General features: G+C 46.4%; 1 protein-coding gene across 1 annotated transcript in view; it reads left to right on the top strand.

The window, feature by feature from the left end:
- The first annotated feature begins 5,570 nt into the window (after nucleotides 1-5,570).
- Nucleotides 5,571-20,228, top strand: part of LOC143277027 (uncharacterized) — a 69,138-nt gene continuing 54,480 nt past the window's right edge. The window contains exons 1-2 of the mRNA XM_076581751.1: nucleotides 5,571-5,916; nucleotides 6,647-6,888. The gene's annotated coding sequence lies outside the window, so the exon portion shown is untranslated. The remainder of the gene's footprint in view (nucleotides 5,917-6,646; nucleotides 6,889-20,228) is intronic.

Raw genomic sequence — 20,228 nt, 5'->3', positions numbered from 1 at the left:
CAGCCCCTTGAATGAATTCTGTAGCAGCCCCGTGAATGAATTCTGTAGCAGCCCCTTGAATGAATTCTGTAGCAGCCCCGTGAATGAATTCTGTAGCAGCCCCGTGAATGAATTCTGTAGCAGCCCCTTGAATGAATTCTGTAGCAAACCCTTGAATGAATTCTGTAGCAGCCCCTTGAATGAATTCTGTAGCAGCCCCTTGAATGAATTAGGACAGAATCAAAACCAGCGGAAAGCAATATAGTCTGGAGGGGAAAAAAAAACTGAGAGGGGTGTGTGTGGGGGGGGGGGGAGGGGGGGGGGATTCTTGTAACTACAGATTCGACACAGGGTCAAGATGTGTTTCAGTGTTTTTTTGCAGTCTGACTCAACACCTTTCATGTTGCCGTCTTGACGTTGTGTGGAATGAGGTCACAAAAACTGGGTCAAATCACCCTCAGCTCTCTCGCGCGCTCTTTTCCAAGTTTTTGTTTGTTTGTTTGTTTGTTTGTTTGTTTTTAAACCAGAATTTCTGCACAGGTGCCATCTCACAATTTCGTCCTGATGAGTAAACTCACAAGAGACCACAATCTCGCCTTGAATTTCGTGTAAAATGACATGTCTTTCCATCCGTGTTTACACAGGCATCAGGCAGAACTTTCAAGGTCTTTGAATTAGTTACACGATCTCTGTGAAGTAAACCTCTATGAATTAATCTCAGGAATGAAAGTTCCAGTGGTCCCCGTGAAATAGCTTTTCCTACCTTTGTGATTTGGTTCTTATATATCCGGAAACACGCACACTCTCTTAATCTGAAGATTTTGCTCGATTTTAGAGAGAACACTTTTATTCAGTTCTGAAGTCTTTATTGTATCTAGATATTTCCAAAATAAAGTTACAAAGACATAATTATATGCTGTCTTTCTCAGAATGTGAAAGTGACTGCATCTCTGTCTCCATCTCATTGCTCTGTCTCTGTCTCCACCCCTCTCCTCCCCCATGCCCCACGCCGCCCACACACACAACCTCTTTCTCTTTCTTTCTTTTCTCTCTCCTTTTCTCTTTTATATATCTCTCTTTTTTCTGTTTCTCTCTCTCTCTCTCTCCCTCTCTCTCTCTCTCTCTCCCTCTCTCTCCCTCTCTCTCTCCCTCTCTCTCCCTCACTTCCCCTTTCTCTCCCCCCTCTCTCTTCCCCCCCACCCTCTCTCTTTCTCTCCTCCTTTCTCTGTCTGTGTCTCTCTCTTCCTCTCTCTCTTCCCCCCTCCCTCTCTCTCTCTCTCTTCCTCTCCCTCCCCCCCTCTCTCTCTCCCTTTTTCCCTTTCTCTAACTCAGGCGGTGACCAAGTATTTGTCGGCCCACACGGGAGAATGTTGAACAAAGAGGTCAGTCTCATGAAGGTTTCAGGTCCCACAGCCTGTCATGGCCGTCAGGGCAGTGACTTCATGTCCACTGTGTCCAGGGCTGGGCATAGGAAGGCAGTGACTTCATGTCCACTGTGTCCAGGGCTGGGCATAGGAAGGCAGTGAATTCATGTCCACTGTGTCCAGGGCTGGACATAGGAAGGCAGTGAATTCATGTCCACTGTGTCCAGGGCTGGACATAGGAAGGCAGCGAATTCATGTCCACTGTGTCCAGGGCTGGACATAGGAAGGCAGTGAATTCATGTCCACTGTGTCCAGGGCTGGACATAGGAAGGCAGTGAATTCATATCTACTGTGTCCAGGGCTGGACATAGGAAGGCAGTGAATTCATATCTACTGTGTCCAGGCCTGGGCATAGGAAGGCAGTGAATTCATATCTACTGTGTCCAGGGCTGGACATAGGAAGGCAGTGAATTCATATCTACTGTGTCCAGGCCTGGGCATAGGAAGGCAGTGAATTAATATCTACTGTGTCCAGGTCTGGGCATAGGAAGGCAGTGGATTCATGTCAACTATGTCCAGGGCTGGGCATAGGAGAAGAAGAAGAAGAAGAAGAAGAAGAAGAAGAAGAAGAAGAAGAAGAAGAAGAAGAAGGAGGAGGAGGAGGAGGAGGAGGAGGAGGAGGAGGAGGAGGAGGAGGAGGAGGAGGAGGAGGAGGAGGAGAAGTATCCAGCATTGCTGACTTCTTTGGTAGCCAGCTGTTTTGCTGGACTTTCACCAATATGGCAATTGCTGTTCGTTCGCGATTGATCGTTGGACGTGTCTGAGAAAGGAGAGATGGAGAGAATGGTGGAGTGGAGGAGGAGGAGGGAGGAGAAGGAAGATGAGAGGAAGGTTGACAAACAGCCTGTCCTGTTTTGAAGAACGTTCGTCACCAAGTTATAAACTCCTCATTAAAACAAACAATTTCTTCGTCACCAAGTTATAAACTTCTCATTAAAACAAACCAACCATTTCTTCGTCACCAAGTTATAAACTTCTCATTAAAACAAACAAACCATTTCTTCATCAACAAGTTATAAACTTCTCATTAAAACAAACAAACCCATTTCTTCGTCACCAAGTTATAAACTTCTCATTAAAAGAAACAAACCTTTTCCTCGTCACCAAGTTATAAACTTCTCATTAAAACAAACAAACCATTTCTTCATCAACAAGTTATAAACTTCTCATGAAAACAAACAAACCATTACTTCGTCACCAAGTTATAAACTTCTCATTAAAACAAACCAACCATTTCTTCGTCATCAAGTTATAAACTTCTCATTAAAACAAACAAATTATTTCTTCGTCATCAAGTTATAAACTTCTCAATTAAAACAAACAAACCATTTCTTCGTCACCAAGTTATAAACTTCTCATTAAAACAAACAAACCCATTTCTTCGTCACCAAGTTATAAACTTCTCAATTAAAACAAACAAACCATTTCTTCGTCACCAAGTTATAAACTTCTCATTAAAACAAACAAACCATTTCTTCGTCACCAAGTTATAAACTTCTCATTAAAACAAACAAACCCATTTCTTCGTCACCAAGTTATAAACTTCTCAATTAAAACAAACAAACCATTTCTTCGTCACCAAGTTATAAACTTCTCATTAAAACAAACAAACCATTTCTTCGTCACCAAGTTATAAACTTCTCAATTAAAACAAACAAACCATTTCTTCGTCACCAAGTTATAAACTTCTCATTAAAACAAACAAACCATTTCTTCGTCACCAAGTTATAAACTTCTCATTAAAACAAACAAACCCATTTCTTCGTCACCAAGTTATAAACTTCTCATTAAAAGAAACAAACTATTTCCTCGTCACCAAGTTATAAACTTCTCATGAAAACAAACAAACCATTTCTTCATCAACAAGTTATAAACTTCTCATGAAAACAAACAAACCATTACTTCGTCACCAAGTTATAAACTTCTCATTAAAACAAACCAACCATTTCTTCGTCATCAAGTTATAAACTTCTCATTAAAACAAACAAATTATTTCTTCGTCATCAAGTTATAAACTTCTCATTAAAACAAACAAACCATTTCTTCGTCACCAAGTTATAAACTTCTCATTAAAACAAACAAACCATTTCTTCGTCACCAAGTTATAAACTTCTCATTAAAACAAACAAACCATTTCTTCGTCACCAAGTTATAAACTTCTCATTAAAACAAACAAACCATTTCTTCGTCACCAAGTTATAAACTTCTCATTAAAACAAACAAACCATTTCTTCGTCACCAAGTTATAAACTTCTCATTAAAACAAACAAACCATTTCTTCGTCACCAAGTTATAAACTTCTCATTAAAACAAACAAACCCATTTCTTCGTCACCAAGTTATAAACTTCTCATGAAAACAAACAAACCATTTCTTCGTCATCAAGTTATAAACTTCTCATTAAAACAAACAAACCATTTCTTCGTCACCAAGTTATAAACTCTCATTAAAACAAACCAACCATTTCTTCGTCACCAAGTTATAAACTTCTCATTAAAACAAACAAACCCATTTCTTCGTCACCAAGTTATAAACTTCTCATGAAAACAAACAAACCATTTCTTCGTCACCAAGTTATAAACTTCTCATTAAAACAAACCAACCATTTCTTCGTCATCAAGTTATAAACTTCTCATTAAAACAAACCAAGCATTTCTTCGTCACCAAGTTATAAACTTCTCATTAAAACAAACAAACCATTTCTTCGTCACCAAGTTATAAACTTCTCATTAAAACAAACAAACCATTTCTTCGTCACCAAGTTATAAACTTCTCATGAAAACAAACCAACCATTTCTACGTCACCCAAGAACTGTTTTCTGCGCTACGTCGAGCGTGCACCTCTCCAACCAGTGACCTTTCGTGTCTCTGTCACAACAGAACATGAGAACTGTGCTCTCTACAGGAACACATTCAGTTTTGTTTCTGTTTAAAATCCAACACCAGGGCACTGTAATTACCCCATTACAGTGTGACATTTCATGACTCCACAATAAAACAAGCTGGTCAAGTCTGAAATTTAAACCGCCATAACTCTGAAAAAGAGCAGTCTGCAAAGAAAGAGATATGTTAACGATGATATCAGCTGAGGTTCGTGACGGGAGAGACGCGAGAAGAGGTCATAAAACACGGGAACATGAGGCAGCTGACTGTGGAAACGGTTTGAAAGGAAACGTAAGGCACATGGGAAGGTCCACAGAGCGTGATGGCACTGGGAGGGGTGGGGGGGGGGGCAATCTGTGTCAGCTGGATCGATTCCCTCCACCCTTACATCACCCCCCCCCGCCCCCAAGCCCCCACCACACCACTATCATCACCACCACCATCACCATCACCACCACCACCATCATCACCACCACCATCACCACCACCACCATCACCACCATCACCACCACCACCACCATCACCACCACCACCACCACCACCACCATCACCACCACCACCATAACCACCACCACCACCACCACCACCATCACCACCATCACCACCACCACCACCATCACCACCACCACCACCATCACCACCACCACCATAACCACCACCACCACCATCACCACCATCACCACCACCACCACCACCACCACCATCACCACCATCACCATCACCACCACCACCACCATCAGAAAGGGAGTGGGGGGGGGTTGGGGGGGAGAGAGAGGGGGGAGAAAGGGAGTGGGGGGGTTGGGGGGAGAGAGAGGGGGGAGAAAGGGAGTGGGGGGGGGGCTGGGGGGGGGGAGAGAGAGGGGGGGAGAAAGGGGAGTGGGGGGGGCTGGGGGGGAGAGAGAGGGGGGAGAAAGGGAGTGGGGGGGGGGTTGGGGGGGGGGGAGAGAGGGGGGATTTTGGGGATGGGCAGGATGTCTCTAACGTTTGGACACGGCATTGTATAATTATGTATTGTATTGCATTGTGTTGTCACTGTTTGTCACAACAGATGTCTCTGTGAAAAATCTGGACTGCTCTCCCCAGTGAGAGCGCGTCGTTACAGTGCAATACCATATTTTCCCTGCAGTTATACTTGCTAACCATTCAAAATGGGTTTTCCTACAGAATCTTGACAGGGACAATCCTTTTCTTGCTGCCGTGGCTTCGTGACGTTCACCAAGTGCATGCTATACACGGGACCTCGGTTTATTGTAACATCCGAATGACTAGCGTCCAGACCACCACTCAAGGAGGGAGAGAAAATACTTGGCGTGAGTGTGGGATTCGAACACAGCCCCTCGCTTCCTGGGACATGTTACCACTCTGCCACAACTCTCCACTGTTTACTTGGCGTGAATGTAGGATTCAAACCCGTGCGCTCGGAGTCCCTCGCTTCCTGGGTGGACGTGTTACCACTCTGCCACCATTTCATCTTGTTTGCTTGGCGTTCATTTCAGTGTTTTCTTTATCGGGACACACACAGAGATCAGATCTCTGCATGGCAGGGCTGGAACTACCACCTACCCCCACTGCCTGTTTGCTTTCTACGGCTTTCTGGAGGTCTGCAACACTCTGGTTTGCTGAGCGAGCAGGTCTGTTTCTCTGGAATCTCTGTTTATTCAGATATTGAATCATCTTGTAGACACGCACTTGTGGGTGCAATTTCGTCCAATGTGGTTGTTGACTGAAAGTTTCCAAAGCGGAAAGTTGGACAGCTGGCCGTGTATTTCGGGAACACGGTTTCCTTGACCTGATCAAAAAATGAAAGTGGGACACGTGCAAAGTGTTCCGCTGAACAACATGTCCAAATTGTGTTTCACCCTGAGCGGGTGTTCACAAAATGGGTTGTGTGTTACGGATAATTCTTCTTCTTCTGCGTTCGTGGACTGCAACTCCCACGTTCACTCGTATGTTTACGAGTGGGCTTTTACGAGTATGACCGTTTTTACCCCGCCATGTAGGCAGCCATATACTACTCCGTTTTCGGGGGTGTGCATGCTGGGTATGTTTTTATTTCCATAACCCATCGAACGCTGACATGGATTACAGGATCTTCTGCTTGCGTATACACACGAAGTGGGTTCAGGCACCAGCAGATCTGCACATATGTTGACCTGGGAGATCGGAAAAATCTCCATCCTTTACCCACCAGGCGCCGTCGCCGAGATTCGAACCTGGGACCCTCAGATTGAAAGTCCAACGCTTTAATCACTCGGCTATTGCGCCCGCCATTGGGTGTTGAAAAGGGTGGTTGTGTGTAACGAAGGATAATAATTTGATGTGTTTTTTTTTCTGAAATCCGAGCATGACTATTCGTTGTAGCATCATCGGTGGACATCATCTGCGGACATCCATGTGGCTTTGAAGATCCATGTGGCTTTGAACCCGAAGTCCACAGCACACACGGGACTGCAGGAGGGGCATGGAACGTCAGCAGAAGCGGAGGGGCAGGCAACTCTGTGTCAACGATCTTCAGCAGCTGTGAGGCGCTGGCGGTGGTCTCCCTTGAATGTACTCACCGCAGTTTTTTTACACGGCAAGCCAGCCACTTCTGTCAGCTGCTGGTCAGTGCTTGTTGTTCTTGTTCTTCTTCTTCTCGTTTTTCTTGTTCTTCTTCTTCTTGTTCTTCATCTTGTTCTTGTTGTTGTTGTTCTTCTTCTTCTTCTTCTTCTCCTCCTCCTCCTCCTCCTCCACCTCCTTCTCCTCTTCCTCCTCCTCCTTCTTCTCCTCCTCCCTCAACTCTGTGAAGAAGTGTCAGGTGAATGCAAACAAAGCAAGCGCCACGAGACATTCCAGCCCACACAGATGTACAAACAGGCAGACAAATGAATTCAACCACACCAGATCCTTTTTTTTCTCCCCTAATTATTTCAAAACTTTAAAATAACACAAAAAAATAGATGAAGAGGGGGCTAGGGGAGGGGGGGGGGACAGAGACGTGTTTTCCATCAGCAACAAATGCAGCAGATCACCCCCACCCCCATCCCCGACCCCCACCCCCACACTGTGCCATGTCAGCTATCACTCAACTTCAGTGCAGCCCTATATGGGAAATAACTCTGTTTGCACACCACCCTCGGTTCTGAGGGTGCTGTGTTTGCACCACAGCCGTTTCCTGATTTGCTCTGAACACTGCCTCTCAGCCGCTGCAGTCCTGGAAATAGCTGAGGTTGCTGCCTGGCTTTTATGGCTGCTTTCTGGTGGATGTCCTGTTATGGTGCTGTGAAGCCGTGCAACACCCCGCCTTAATGATGCTGAAATTCTGAAAGGTTGTTTTTTTCACCCTCTCTTTCCTCTCAGTGTTGACTTCACTTGAAGACATGGGAGCTGGGTGGTTGGTTGGTTGACGTTTGACGCCCTGATGCCTCTATCGACATGAACTGGTACACGTTTTGGAGAGAGACAGACAGAGAGACAGAGAGAGAGGTGGGGGCGGGGTGGTGATGGGGAAAAGAGAGAATAGATAGGTAAGTAGGTAGGTAGGTAGGAAGGTAGATATATAGACAGACTGATAGGATTTGTCACAAATTCTGTTATAAAAACCTTAAAGCGTCTTGTCAGCTCTCCTGATGGGTAAGAGGAAGATATGTACATACATACTTACATACATACACATACATGCATATATATAAACATACATGCACGCACGCACGCACGCACGCATACCTAGATACATAGATACATGCACGCAACAACACACTCTCGCATACACACATACATACATACATACATACATGCGCACGTACGTACGTACGTCAGATAGTCTTCGGATCCCATACGACGGTGTGTTTGTGTGCTGTCCATCATGTGAACTGTTTCAAGGGAATTACTCCCACGCCGCTCATTGCGAGTCCCCCATACACAGCCACACCCGGGTGGCAGTCCACAGGGAACCATCGATGTTGGGTCGCCAGGAGGCCACACGCCGGAGGAGACCCTGCACTGCTGCTGAGTCACTTGGGTGGTGTTCAGTAGTTGCTGTGTTTTAACGCACCCGGGACACCGTGTACTGAGCCCCTTACTAACGACAAAATTTGTTTAGTCACAGAGCCAGATTGAGTGAGCGTCCCCCTCAGAGGGTAAACCGCCTGGTGTGTCTGCTTCGTTTTGGTTATCTTTCAGGGCAGTGGATGGCGGGGAGAGGAATGATGTGGGGGGAGGAGGGGTGGGGGGTGTGATGTCTTCGGTCTGAAGGTGTCTCGCTTCCTCCATGTTGGTGATGTCTTAGGTCTGAAGGTGTCTCGCTTCCTCCATGTTGGTGCTGTTAGATTTGCGTTGTTGTTTTTTGTTCTTGCTGTTTTTTTTTTTTGTTTTTTTATTAAATATTGTGCGTTTTATTATTTTCGACGCAAATGCATATTGTGGGAGACAGAAACAGAGACACTGCCAGAGACAGAGACAGGGACAGAGACAGGGACAGAGACAGAGACAGAGAAGGAACCAAGCCCCAGGCACAGAGGGAAAGAAGAATCTCATTTCTGTCTTGCTGTCACTACATGAGAACTGGAAGAAGGAAATTCAAACATCTGTCCATCCACCCCACACCCCTCCCAACACACACACACACACACACACACACACACACACACACACACACACACACACACACACACACACACACACACACACACACACACACACACACACACACACACACACACCGTCCCAATCTCCAGACTTCACCTTCTCACCAACCCATTTCGGCTTGAGGGGGGGGGGGGGTGGAGGGGGAGGGGGGAGGGGGAGGGAGCAGAACGGAAATTGGAAACAGATGAGCACGTGAGATGCCTGGTGTTGTCAGGTCAGAGGCTCCTCTCTGCTGCTGGTGACCATGTAACCCAGTACTACCTGCCGCATGTGGGGAATAAAGCCAACGTGAATATCCGATCTTGAGACTAGGCACATCATCAGATGGCTTAACGTGCGGCGCGCATGGCCCACCGGTGTGTGGATACGCCCTGGCGCCCACGAACCAGCCTCCACATATGGGTCAGTACAAAGAGGTCATTCCAACGGCAGAGCAGGCGGAAGAGGAGACATCTCCCAACGGCTGCAATGGCGGGTGAGGATCCCAAACAATGGGTAGGGAGACTTGTGAGCACTCCGCAAGAACTGCCGTGGACCCACATCATTCAGGGCTTGTCTACCCAGAGTGTTAAGTCTGGATTCGGGGGGACTGCGCGGAAGAAACCATCATTGTTTCAACGGATAGAAAGGCGATTCTCAGCAAAGCGTCGTGGAGCGCTAAAAGGGCGCGGTGAGACACGTGCAGAACACTGCTGGCCATCCACTGCATCCTGACCTACTGCTGGCCATCCACTGCATCCTGACCTACTGCTGGCCATCCACTGCATCCTGACCTATCTCCAGCCGTCTCCACTGTGTCTCGCCACTGGGTCCAGACAGGCGGGACGAGAGAGTAAGGCTGACGACCTGTGCAACTCTCCCTAGCTTTAACTCACTCAGTACGGCCAGTCCTCTCTTCTCCTCTACACAGACCCCTCGGATGTCCAGTGGGTGTCTCAATGATCCAACCTTTAGCTTCCGTCGTCAGAATTGTGGTATTCTTTGTCAACATTCACCTCTTCAGTGTAAGAGCCTTCCGCTTGTAATATTTTGATGGTGGTAATTGGGGAGAAACGCTGTTAACGTCGTCTCTTTCGCCGTTCGTATGGAGGGAGTTAATCCAAGCCAAACGCAAGTCATGACTTCAAACTGCACCGCTCAACACCTCAGGTCCCGTGGCGATGGGGGAGTGGTGAAGCAGCAGGGGCGGATACACTGGAAGCTGTAGTCACAAGCCTGACACACAGGCTGCCCAGGGCATAGAGTCGCTCTCTACTGGACTGGAGCTGCAGTGGAGTTCAGCACCCCCCTGGATGTCTGAGCAGCCCTCTTTAGGATCGCTCTGCTCACCTCCATGGAGGAAGGGGCTAGAAAAGGTGCCTCGAACACTGCCTGCTTCACTTTCCCTGGCTAGGTTACCACGGCTGGTGGAGATCATTCAGTGTTTGACAAACAAAAACGAAGAAGAAAGTGATATTGCTGAACCTTGGCACATGGAACGTGAGAACTCTGCTGGATAACATCAAGGCAGATAGACCAGAGAGAAGAACTGCCCTGGTTGCTAGTTCTCTACAACGTGGACATCGCAGCTGTCAGCGAAACGCGCCCAGCAGACAAGGGCCGGCTTACAGAACATGGTGGTGGATGCACGTTCTTCTGGAGACGTCGCAACAGATGCCTACATGTCAGGTTACAGATGACGTCAGTTGTTACATGTCAGGTTACAACCTCCGTCCTGTCAGTAACACAGATTAGGACGTCAGATGTTACATGGCAGGTTACAGATCAGGACGTCAGATGTTACATGTCAGTAACACAGATCAGGACGTCAGATGTTACATGTCAGGTTACAGATCAGGACGTCAGATGTTACATGTCAGGTTACAGATCAGGACGTCAGATGTTACATGTCAGGTTACAGATTAGGACGTCAGATGTTACATGTCTGTAACACAGATGAGGACGTCGGATATTACATGTCAGATTACAAATCAGGACGTCATATGTTATATGTCAGGTTACAGATCAGAACGTCAGATGTTACATGTCAGATTACAGATCAGGACGTCAGATGTTACACGTCAGGTCAGAACGTCAGATGTTACATGTCAGATTACAGATCAGGACGTCAGATGTTACACGTCAGGTCAGAACGTCAGATGTTACATGTCAGATTGCAGATCAGGACGTCGGATGTTACATGTCAGATTACAGATCTTAACGTCAGACGTTACACGTCAGGTCAGAACGTCAGATATTACATGTCAGATTACAGATCAGAACGTCAGATGTTACATGTCAGATTACAGATCAGGACGTCGGATGTTACATGTCAGATTACAGATCAGGACGTCAGATGTTATATGTCAGGTTACAGATCAGAACGTCACATATTACATGTCAGGTTACAGATCAGGACGTCAGGTATTACATATCAGAATACAGATCAGGACGTCAGATGTTACATGTCAGGTTACAGATCAGGACGTCACATATTACATGTCAGGTTACAGATCAGGACGTCAGATATTACATGTCAGATTATAGATCAGGACGTCAGATGTTACATGTCAGGTTACACATCAGGACGTCAGATGTTACATGTCAGGTTACAACCTCTGTCCATCACTAATGGAAACACACACCACGCGACTTCCCTCCCCTGCCCACGCCTTCCTTTTCCGATCGAGTTTTGTTTTTGCTTCCCCCCACGCCCCCCCCCCCCCCTCTCTCTCTCTCTCTCTCTCTCTCTCTCTCTCTCTCTGTGTCTGTCTCCAACACTGATCCCTTCTTCAAGAAAGTGTGCTGATATCGCTTTCTGTGACCTGTTCACGTGTAAAAACAACAACAACAACCAAAAAAAAACAACAACCCCAAACCAAACAACAAGAACAAAACCCGAAGAAAACTACGTTGGTGTGTTCACGCAACAAGCTCCAATATCCTTGCTAAAACGATCCTCTAACGAAGTGTAGACGGGGGAGAGACAGGGGGAACACGGCAACAGATCCGATGGAGTGGTAGCATTGCAGGACGGACAGGAAACCATTTGCACAGACCCCAGGCTTCGACACACAAGCTTTCTCCTCTTTCCGATGTGAGGGATGTTTTTCGGAAAGGGATGGGTGGTTTTCCCACTCTCTCTCCCACACTGCACATTGCTTCATGCGAAGTGTCGTGTTGACGTGACTTCCGTGCATCGTCAGAGGGCACAGCTCTGGAAACCAGTGAGGAGCACGTTCCACGTTTTCACATCATCATCATCATCACACACACACACACACACACACACACACACACACACACACACACACACACACACACACACACACACACACACACACACACACACATGTGGAGAGAGAATAGAGAGAGAGAGAGAAGAGAGAGCAGTGAGAGAGAGAGAGAGAGAGCTAGATGGACTGAGAGAGAGAGTAGAGAGAGAGTATCAGTATGTGTATCAGTAGTTCAAGGAGGCGTCACTGCGTTCGGTCAAATCCATATACGCTACTCCACATCTGCCAAGCAGATGCCTGACCAGCAGCGTAACCCAACGCGCTTGTAGAGAGAGAGAGACATAGATAGATAGATAGACAGATAGATAGATAGATAGATAGATAGAGAAGAGAGTAAAGACAGAGACAGGGAGAGACAGAGACAGAGAAATGAGAGAGAGAGAGTAGTTATTTCCCCAAAGCACCGGCACCGTCCTTCCACATGATGGACCATGATGAATGATTGACAACAGAACTCCAGACAGAGGGTCAGCTTTTCGGTCACATCCCTCCTTCATCAGGGCTCTTTCCACGGTCCTCTACCAACAACAACAACAAACAGTAACAATGACAACACATTAAACAAATACAAACTCATTACAGGCGATCAAAAGTCGATCCACACACACCGCGCTAGAACTTGTCTTCGTTTTGCCAGTCAGTCGTGTTTCGTTGGATGTTTTGGCTCTTCCTCAATGTTCATTTTACCGTCTCCAATGTTCACACGGTCTTCTTCAATGTTCATTTTACCATCTCCAATGTTCACACGGTCTTCTTCAATGTTCATTTTACCATCTCCAATGTTCACACGGTCTTCCTCAATGTTCATTTTACCATCTCCAATGTTCACACGGTCTTCTTCAATGTTCATTTTACCGTCTCCAATGTTCACACGGTCTTCTTCAATGTTCATTTTACCATCTCCAATGTTCACACGGTCTTCTTCAATGTTCATTTTACCGTCTCCAATGTTCACACGGTCTTCTTCAATGTTCATTTTACCGTCTCCAATGTTCACACGGTCTTCTTGAATGTTCATTTTACCGTCTCCAATGTTCACACGGTCTTCTTCAATGTTCATTTTACCATCTCCAATGTTCACACGGTCTTCTTGAATGTTCATTTTACCATCTCCAATGTTCACACGGTCTTCTTCAATGTTCATTTTACCATCTCCAATGTTCACACGGTCTTCTTCAATGTTCATTTTACCGTCTCCAATGTTCACACGGTCTTCTTCAATGTTCATTTTACCGTCTCCAATGTTCACACGGTCTTCTTCAATGTTCATTTTACCGTCTCCAATGTTCACACGGTCTTCTTCAATGTTCATTTTACCATCTCCAATGTTCACACGGTCTTCTTGAATGTTCATTTTACCATCTCCAATGTTCACACGGTCTTCTTCAATGTTCATTTTACCGTCTCCAATGTTCACACGGTCTTCTTGAATGTTCATTTTACCATCTCCAATGTTCACACGGTCTTCTTCAATGTTCATTTTACCGTCTCCAATGTTCACACGGTCTTCTTCAATGTTCATTTTACCATCTCCAATGTTCACACGGTCTTCTTGAATGTCCCTTTGGGCTTTTTAAATGTTCCTTTGGTCTTCTTGAGTGTTGCTTCGGTCTTTTTGGTTGTATATTAATTTTGTCTTCTTCAACGCTCTTTTGGTCTTCTTCAACGTTCCTTTGGTCTTCTTCAATGTTCCTTGGATCTTCTTCAATATTCCTGTAGTCTTTTCAAATGTTCCCCTGGTCTTCTTCAATGTTCCCCTGGTCTTCTTCAATGTTCCTTTGGTTTTCTTCAGTGTTCCTTTGGTCTTCTTCAATGTTCCTTTGGTCTTCTTCAATGTTCCTTTGGTCTTCTTCAACGTTCCTATGGTCTTCTTCAACGTTACCAATCCTGTGGTCTTCTTCAGTGTTCCTTTGGTCTTCTTCAACGTTCCTATGGTCTTCTTCAACGTTACCAATCCTGTGGTCTTCTTCAATGTTCCTTTGGTCTTCTTCAACGTTCCTATGGTCTTCTTCAACGTTACCAATCGTTTGGTCTTCCTCAGTGTTCCTTTATCTTCCCCTTGATGTTTCTTTCGTCGTCTCCTCATGTTTCATGTGTCCTTCCTCTGTCTGTCTTCATGACATCTTCCTCGTTTCTTTCACTTCATTTCTTCTGCTCTTCCTTTCTGTCGGTCTCTCTTCCTCTGTGTGTGTGTGTGTGTGTGTGTGTGTGTGTGTGTGTGTGTGTGAAAGAGAGAGACAGAGAGAGATACAGATAGAGAGATGATGCTCATGATGCTCATGATGAAGATGACCATGATGAAGATGATCATGATTACAATGAGTCAGTTTAACAACCAATCGGCTTTCGCCTTCAGGTCAACATGTTCAAAGCCCAGACAGAAAAGAGAGAAAGATATATATATATATATATATATATATATATATATATATGCAGAGAGAGACACACACAGAGACACAGAGAGAAAGAGAGACAGAAGTTGAGGCTTGAGTGGGCAGACAAACCTATTCAAAGAAAATATAAAAAATCATGGAAAAAAATCGGAAAGAAGCATTTATTCAAATCTGCCCCCACACCAATTTTTTGCTTTCTTTGTCTCGTTTTTATTTCAGCGTCAGTGGCTCAACACACGTTCTTGTTAGCATTATTATTACCTTTATTATTGGGGGGGGGGGGGACACAAAGAAAAGTGAAGGTGAAGGCACGCAGCACGATAATTGCCTCCCCTCCCCATGTCTGAGAGAGAGATGTGGTCACTGCCATGTTTCGTGGCTTGATGAATGTGCCAGAGACAGGAAGGGAGACAGAACTCATTTTGTTGGAGAGACAGATGCTGACACAGCGAGTGGAGACACTTGCTGAACACGGAGAAATCGTGAGAGAAGTGTTTTGTACCAGTTATTTCCCCCTTCCTGGTTACAGTCATGCGATTGGCTGATCTGACTGTCGGCTTCATTGGAGAATGGGGCTGTATTAATGGCGGCTTTTGTCAACTCCCTCTTTCAAACGGATGTTGTCTACACCCAGTCCTCAATCTCTCTCTGTTTCTTTCTCTCTCTGTCTTTGTCTCTGTCTCTCTCTGTCTCTGTCTCTCTCTCTCTTTCTGTTTCTCTCTCTGTCTTTGTCTCTGTCTGTCTGTCTGTCTGTCTGTCTGTCTCTCTCTCTCTCTCTCTCTGTCTCGGTGCTCAAGTTACTCCTTTACCCTCTGTCTGTCTGTCTGTCTGTCTGTCTGTCTGTCTGTCTGTCTCTCTCTCTCTCTCTCTCTCTCTCTCTCTCTCTCTCTCTCTCTCTCTGTCTCGGTGCTCAAGTTACTCCTTTACCCTCTGTCTGTCTGTCTGTCTGTCTGTCTCTCTCTCTCTCTCTCTCTCTCTCTCTGTCTCGGTGCTCAAGTTACTCCTTTACCCTCTGTCTGTCTGTCTGTCTGTCTGTCTGTCTGTCTGTCTGTCTGTCTCTCTCTCTCTCTCTCTCTCTCTCTCTCTGTCTCTCTGTCTCGGTGCTCAAGTTACTCCTTTACCCTCTGTCTGTCTGTCTGTCTGTCTGTCTGTCTCTCTCTCTCTCTCTCTCTCTCTCTCTCTCTCTCTCTGTCTCGGTGCTCAAGTTACTCCTTTACCCTCTGTCTGTCTGTCTGTCTGTCTGTCTGTCTGTCTGTCTCTCTCTCTCTCTCTCTGTCTCTCTGTCTCGGTGCTCAAGTTACTCCTTTACCCTCTGTCTGTCTGTCTGTCTGTCTGTCTGTCTGTCTGTCTGTCTCTCTCTCTCTCTCTCTCTCTCTCTCTCTCTCTGTCTCTCTGTCTCGGTGCTCAAGTTACTCCTTTACCCTCTGTCTGTCTGTCTGTCTGTCTGTCTGTCTGTCTGTCTCTCTCTCTCTCTCTCTCTCTCTGTCTCTCTGTCTCGGTGCTCAAGTTACTCCTTTACCCTCTGTCTGTCTGTCTGTCTGTCTGTCTGTCTGTCTCTCTCTCTCTCTCTCTCTCTCTCTCTCTCTGTCTCGGTGCTCAAGTTACTCCTTTACCCTCTGTCTGTCTGTCTGTCTGTCTGTCTGTCTGTCTGTCTCTCTCTCTCTCTCTCTCTCTCTCTCTCTCTCTCTGTCTCTCTGTCTCGGTGCTCAAGTTACTCCTTTACCCTCTGTCTGTCTGTCTGTCTGTCTGTCTGTCTGTCTGTCTCTCTCTCTCTCTCTCTCTCTCTGTCTCTCTGTCTCGGTGCTCAAGTTACTCCTTTACCCTCTGTCTGTCTGTCTGTCTGTCTGTCTGTCTGTCTCTCTCTCTCTCTCTGTCTCTCTCTCTCTGTCTCTCTGTCTCGGTGCTCAAGTTACTCCTTTACCCTCTGTCTGTCTGTCTGTCTGTCTGTCTGTCTGTCTGTCTCTCTCTCTCTCTCTCTCTGTCTCGGTGCTCAAGTTACTCCTTTACCCTCTGTCTGTCTGTCTGTCTGTCTGTCTGTCTGTCTGTCTCTCTCTCTCTCTCTCTCTGTCTCGGTGCTCAAGTTACTCCTTTACCGTCTGTCTGTCTGTCTGTCTGTCTGTCTGTCTGTCTGTCTCTCTCTCTCTCTCTCTCTCTCTCTGTCTCTCTGTCTCGGTGCTCAAGTTACTCCTTTACCCTCTGTCTGTCTGTCTGTCTGTCTGTCTCTCTCTCTCTCTGTCTCTCTCTCTCTGTCTCTCTGTCTCGGTGCTCAAGTTACTCCTTTACCCTCTGTCTGTCTGTCTGTCTGTCTGTCTGTCTGTCTGTCTGTCTCTCTCTCTCTCTCTCTCTCTCTCTGTCTCTCTGTCTCGGTGCTCAAGTTACTCCTTTACCCTCTGTCTGTCTGTCTGTCTGTCTGTCTGTCTGTCTGTCTCTCTCTCTCTCTCTCTCTCTGTCTCGGTGCTCGTTACTCCTTTACCCTCTGTCTGTCTGTCTGTCTGTCTGTCTGTCTGTCTGTCTCTCTCTCTCTCTCTCTCTCTCTCTCTCTCTCTCTCTCTCTCTCTCTGTCTCTCTGTCTCGGTGCTCAAGTTACTCCTTTACCCTCTGTCTGTCTGTCTGTCTGTCTGTCTGTCTGTCTCTCTCTCTGTCTCTCTCTCTGTCTCTCTGTCTCGGTGCTCAAGTTACTCCTTTACCCTCTGTCTGTCTGTCTGTCTGTCTGTCTGTCTGTCTGTCTGTCTCTCTCTCTCTCTCTCTCTCTCTCTCTCTCTGTCTCGGTGCTCAAGTTACTCCTTTACCCTCTGTCTGTCTGTCTGTCTGTCTGTCTGTCTCTCTCTCTCTCTCTCTCTCTCTCTCTCTCTCTCTGTCTCTCTGTCTCGGTGCTCAAGTTACTCCTTTACCCTCTGTCTGTCTGTCTGTCTGTCTGTCTGTCTGTCTCTCTCTCTCTCTCTGTCTCTCTCTCTCTGTCTCTCTGTCTGGGTGCTCAAGTTACTCCTTTACCCTCTGTCTGTCTGTCTGTCTGTCTGTCTGTCTGTCTGTCTCTCTCTCTCTCTCTCTCTCTGTCTCTCTGTCTCGGTGCTCAAGTTACTCCTTTACCCTCTGTCTGTCTGTCTGTCTGTCTGTCTGTCTGTCTGTCTGTCTCTCTCTCTCTCTCTCTCTCTCTGTCTCGGTGCTCAAGTTACTCCTTTACCGTCTGTCTGTCTGTCTGTCTGTCTGTCTGTCTGTCTGTCTGTCTGTCTCTCTCTCTCTCTCTCTCTCTCTCTGTCTCGGTGCTCAAGTTACTCCTTTACCCTCTGTCTGTCTGTCTGTCTGTCTGTCTGTCTCTCTCTCTCTCTCTCTCTCTCTCTCTGTCTCGGTGCTCAAGTTACTCCTTTACCGTCTGTCTGTCTGTCTGTCTGTCTGTCTGTCTCTCTCTCTCTCTCTCTCTGTCTCGGTGCTCAAGTTACTCCTTTACCCTCTGTCTGTCTGTCTGTCTGTCTGTCTGTCTGTCTGTCTCTCTCTCTCTCTCTCTCTCTCTGTCTCGGTGCTCAAGTTACTCCTTTACCCTCTGTCTGTCTGTCTGTCTGTCTGTCTGTCTCTCTCTCTCTCTCTCTCTCTCTCTCTCTCTCTCTGTCTCGGTGCTCAAGTTACTCCTTTACCCTCTGTCTGTCTGTCTGTCTGTCTGTCTGTCTGTCTGTCTGTCTGTCTCTCTCTCTCTCTCTCTCTGTCTCTCTCTCTCTCTCTCTCTCTCTGTCTCGGTGCTCAAGTTACTCCTTTACCCTCGTAAAATAAAATCTCCTTCGTTCGTTTGTTCGGTCTCTCTCTGTCTCTGTCTGTGTCTGTGTCTGTCCCTCTCAATCTCTCTCTCTCTCTCTGTGCCTGTCTGTGTCTGTCCCTCTCAATCTCTCTCTCTCTCTCTGTGCCTGTCTGTGTATGTCCCTCTCTCTCTCTCTCTCTGTGTCTCTGTCTGTCTCTCTGTCTCTGTCTGTCTCTCTGTCTCTGTCTGTCTCGCTCTCTCTGTGAAATCTGCCGGCCCCCAAGACAGTGGCCGGAAGTGAGCGCAGACTGTGGAACAGACAGGAAACGGAAGTCAGTACCAGCACGAGAGTACGGCACGGAAAGCCCCGACATGTTTTGCTTCATTCTGTTTGAGGTTGAGGATGTCAGTGTTGTTTGGGCTTGTCTCTTCAACTGAGTCTGGGACCACGTAACATGGGCCTACTCGTCTGTCTGTCTGCCTGTCTGTCTGTCTATGTGTGTCTGTCTCTCTCAGTCTGTCTCTGTCTCTGTCTCTCCCGCCTCTCTCTCGTGTTTCATTGTACACGCTGTCTCTCACACACAGATAGATGGAGAGATAATAAGATAGATGGATACATAGATGAATAAATAGATTAGATGAGATACATAGATGGATAGATTGACTGATTGATTGATTAATTGATTAACTGATGAGTAGATAGAAAGAACGGAAGAAAGACAGACAAATTGATTGATTGATTGATTGGCAGATAGATAGATAGACAGATAAATAAAATTATTTTTTAACCCACCAAGCAAGTTAAATAAAAAAGTCACAGGGTCTCTCTCTGTCACACACACACACGCACACACACACACGCACACACACACACACACACACACACACACACACACACACACTCTCTCTCTCTCTCTCTCTCTCTCTCTCTCTCTGTCTCTCTCTCTCTCTCTCTCTCTCTCTCTCTCTCTCTCTTCAGGAAAAGTCCAGGCACGCACTGGTCCACGCCTGCCTTGACAGGTTTTCACCCAGCCCTCAAAGAATCCAGGGAAGAAAAACGAAAGAGAAAAACAAGAAACAAAGAACAGTAACAACGAGACACATGGAGACATGGAAAGGAGAGAGAGAGAAAGAGAGAGACAGAGACAGAGACAGAAAGAGGGGAGAGAGAGAGGTGGAGACATGAGCAAGCAGATGGAAATCTGCCGAGAGAGAAAACTGGACAGGAAGGAGCTAATTGAATCTACCCTGCACCCCACTACCCTTTTTTCTTTTGGTACAATATGCTTTGCAAATGTTTCTGATTAGCATTACCATTTTCACTGTTGAAGAGGGAAAAGAAGAAGAAAATGTATGATTAGCATTATCATATTCAGTGTTGAAGAGGGAAAAGAGAAAGAAAATCTATGATTAGCTTTATTATATTCAGTGTTGAAGAGGGAAAAAGAAAAAAAATGAGCCTCCTTGCAGCTTCGCGTGCCTCGAATCTTACAGTCCTCTTCAGAAATGGGGATTGTGCTGTGCTGTGCTGTGCTGTGCTGTGCTGTGCTGTGCTGTGCTGTGTTGTTTTGTGCTGTGTTGTTTTGTGCTGTGCTGTGCTGTGCTGTGCTGTGCTGTGCTGTGTTGTGCTATGTTGTGCTGTGCTGTGCTGTGCTGTGCTGTGTTGTGTTGTGTTGTGCTGTGTTGTGCTGTGTTGTTTTGTGCTGTGCTGTGCTGTGCTGTGTTGTGCTGTGCTGCGTTGTGCTGCGTTGCGTTGCGTTGCGTTGCGTTGCGTTGCGTTGCGCTGTGCTGTGCTGTGTTGTGCTATGCTATGCTGTGTTGTGCTGTGCTGTGCTGTGCTGTGCTGTGCTGTGTTGTGCTGTGTTGTTTTGTGCTGTGTTGTTTTGTGCTGTGCTGTGTTGTGTTGTGTTGTGCTATGCTGT

Source organism: Babylonia areolata, chromosome 33 (assembly GCF_041734735.1).
Source record: "Babylonia areolata isolate BAREFJ2019XMU chromosome 33, ASM4173473v1, whole genome shotgun sequence".
Classification (NCBI taxonomy): domain Eukaryota; kingdom Metazoa; phylum Mollusca; class Gastropoda; order Neogastropoda; family Buccinidae; genus Babylonia; species Babylonia areolata.
The sequence above is the reverse complement of the archived record's forward strand: the minus strand, read 5'-3'. Positions and strand labels throughout refer to the sequence as shown.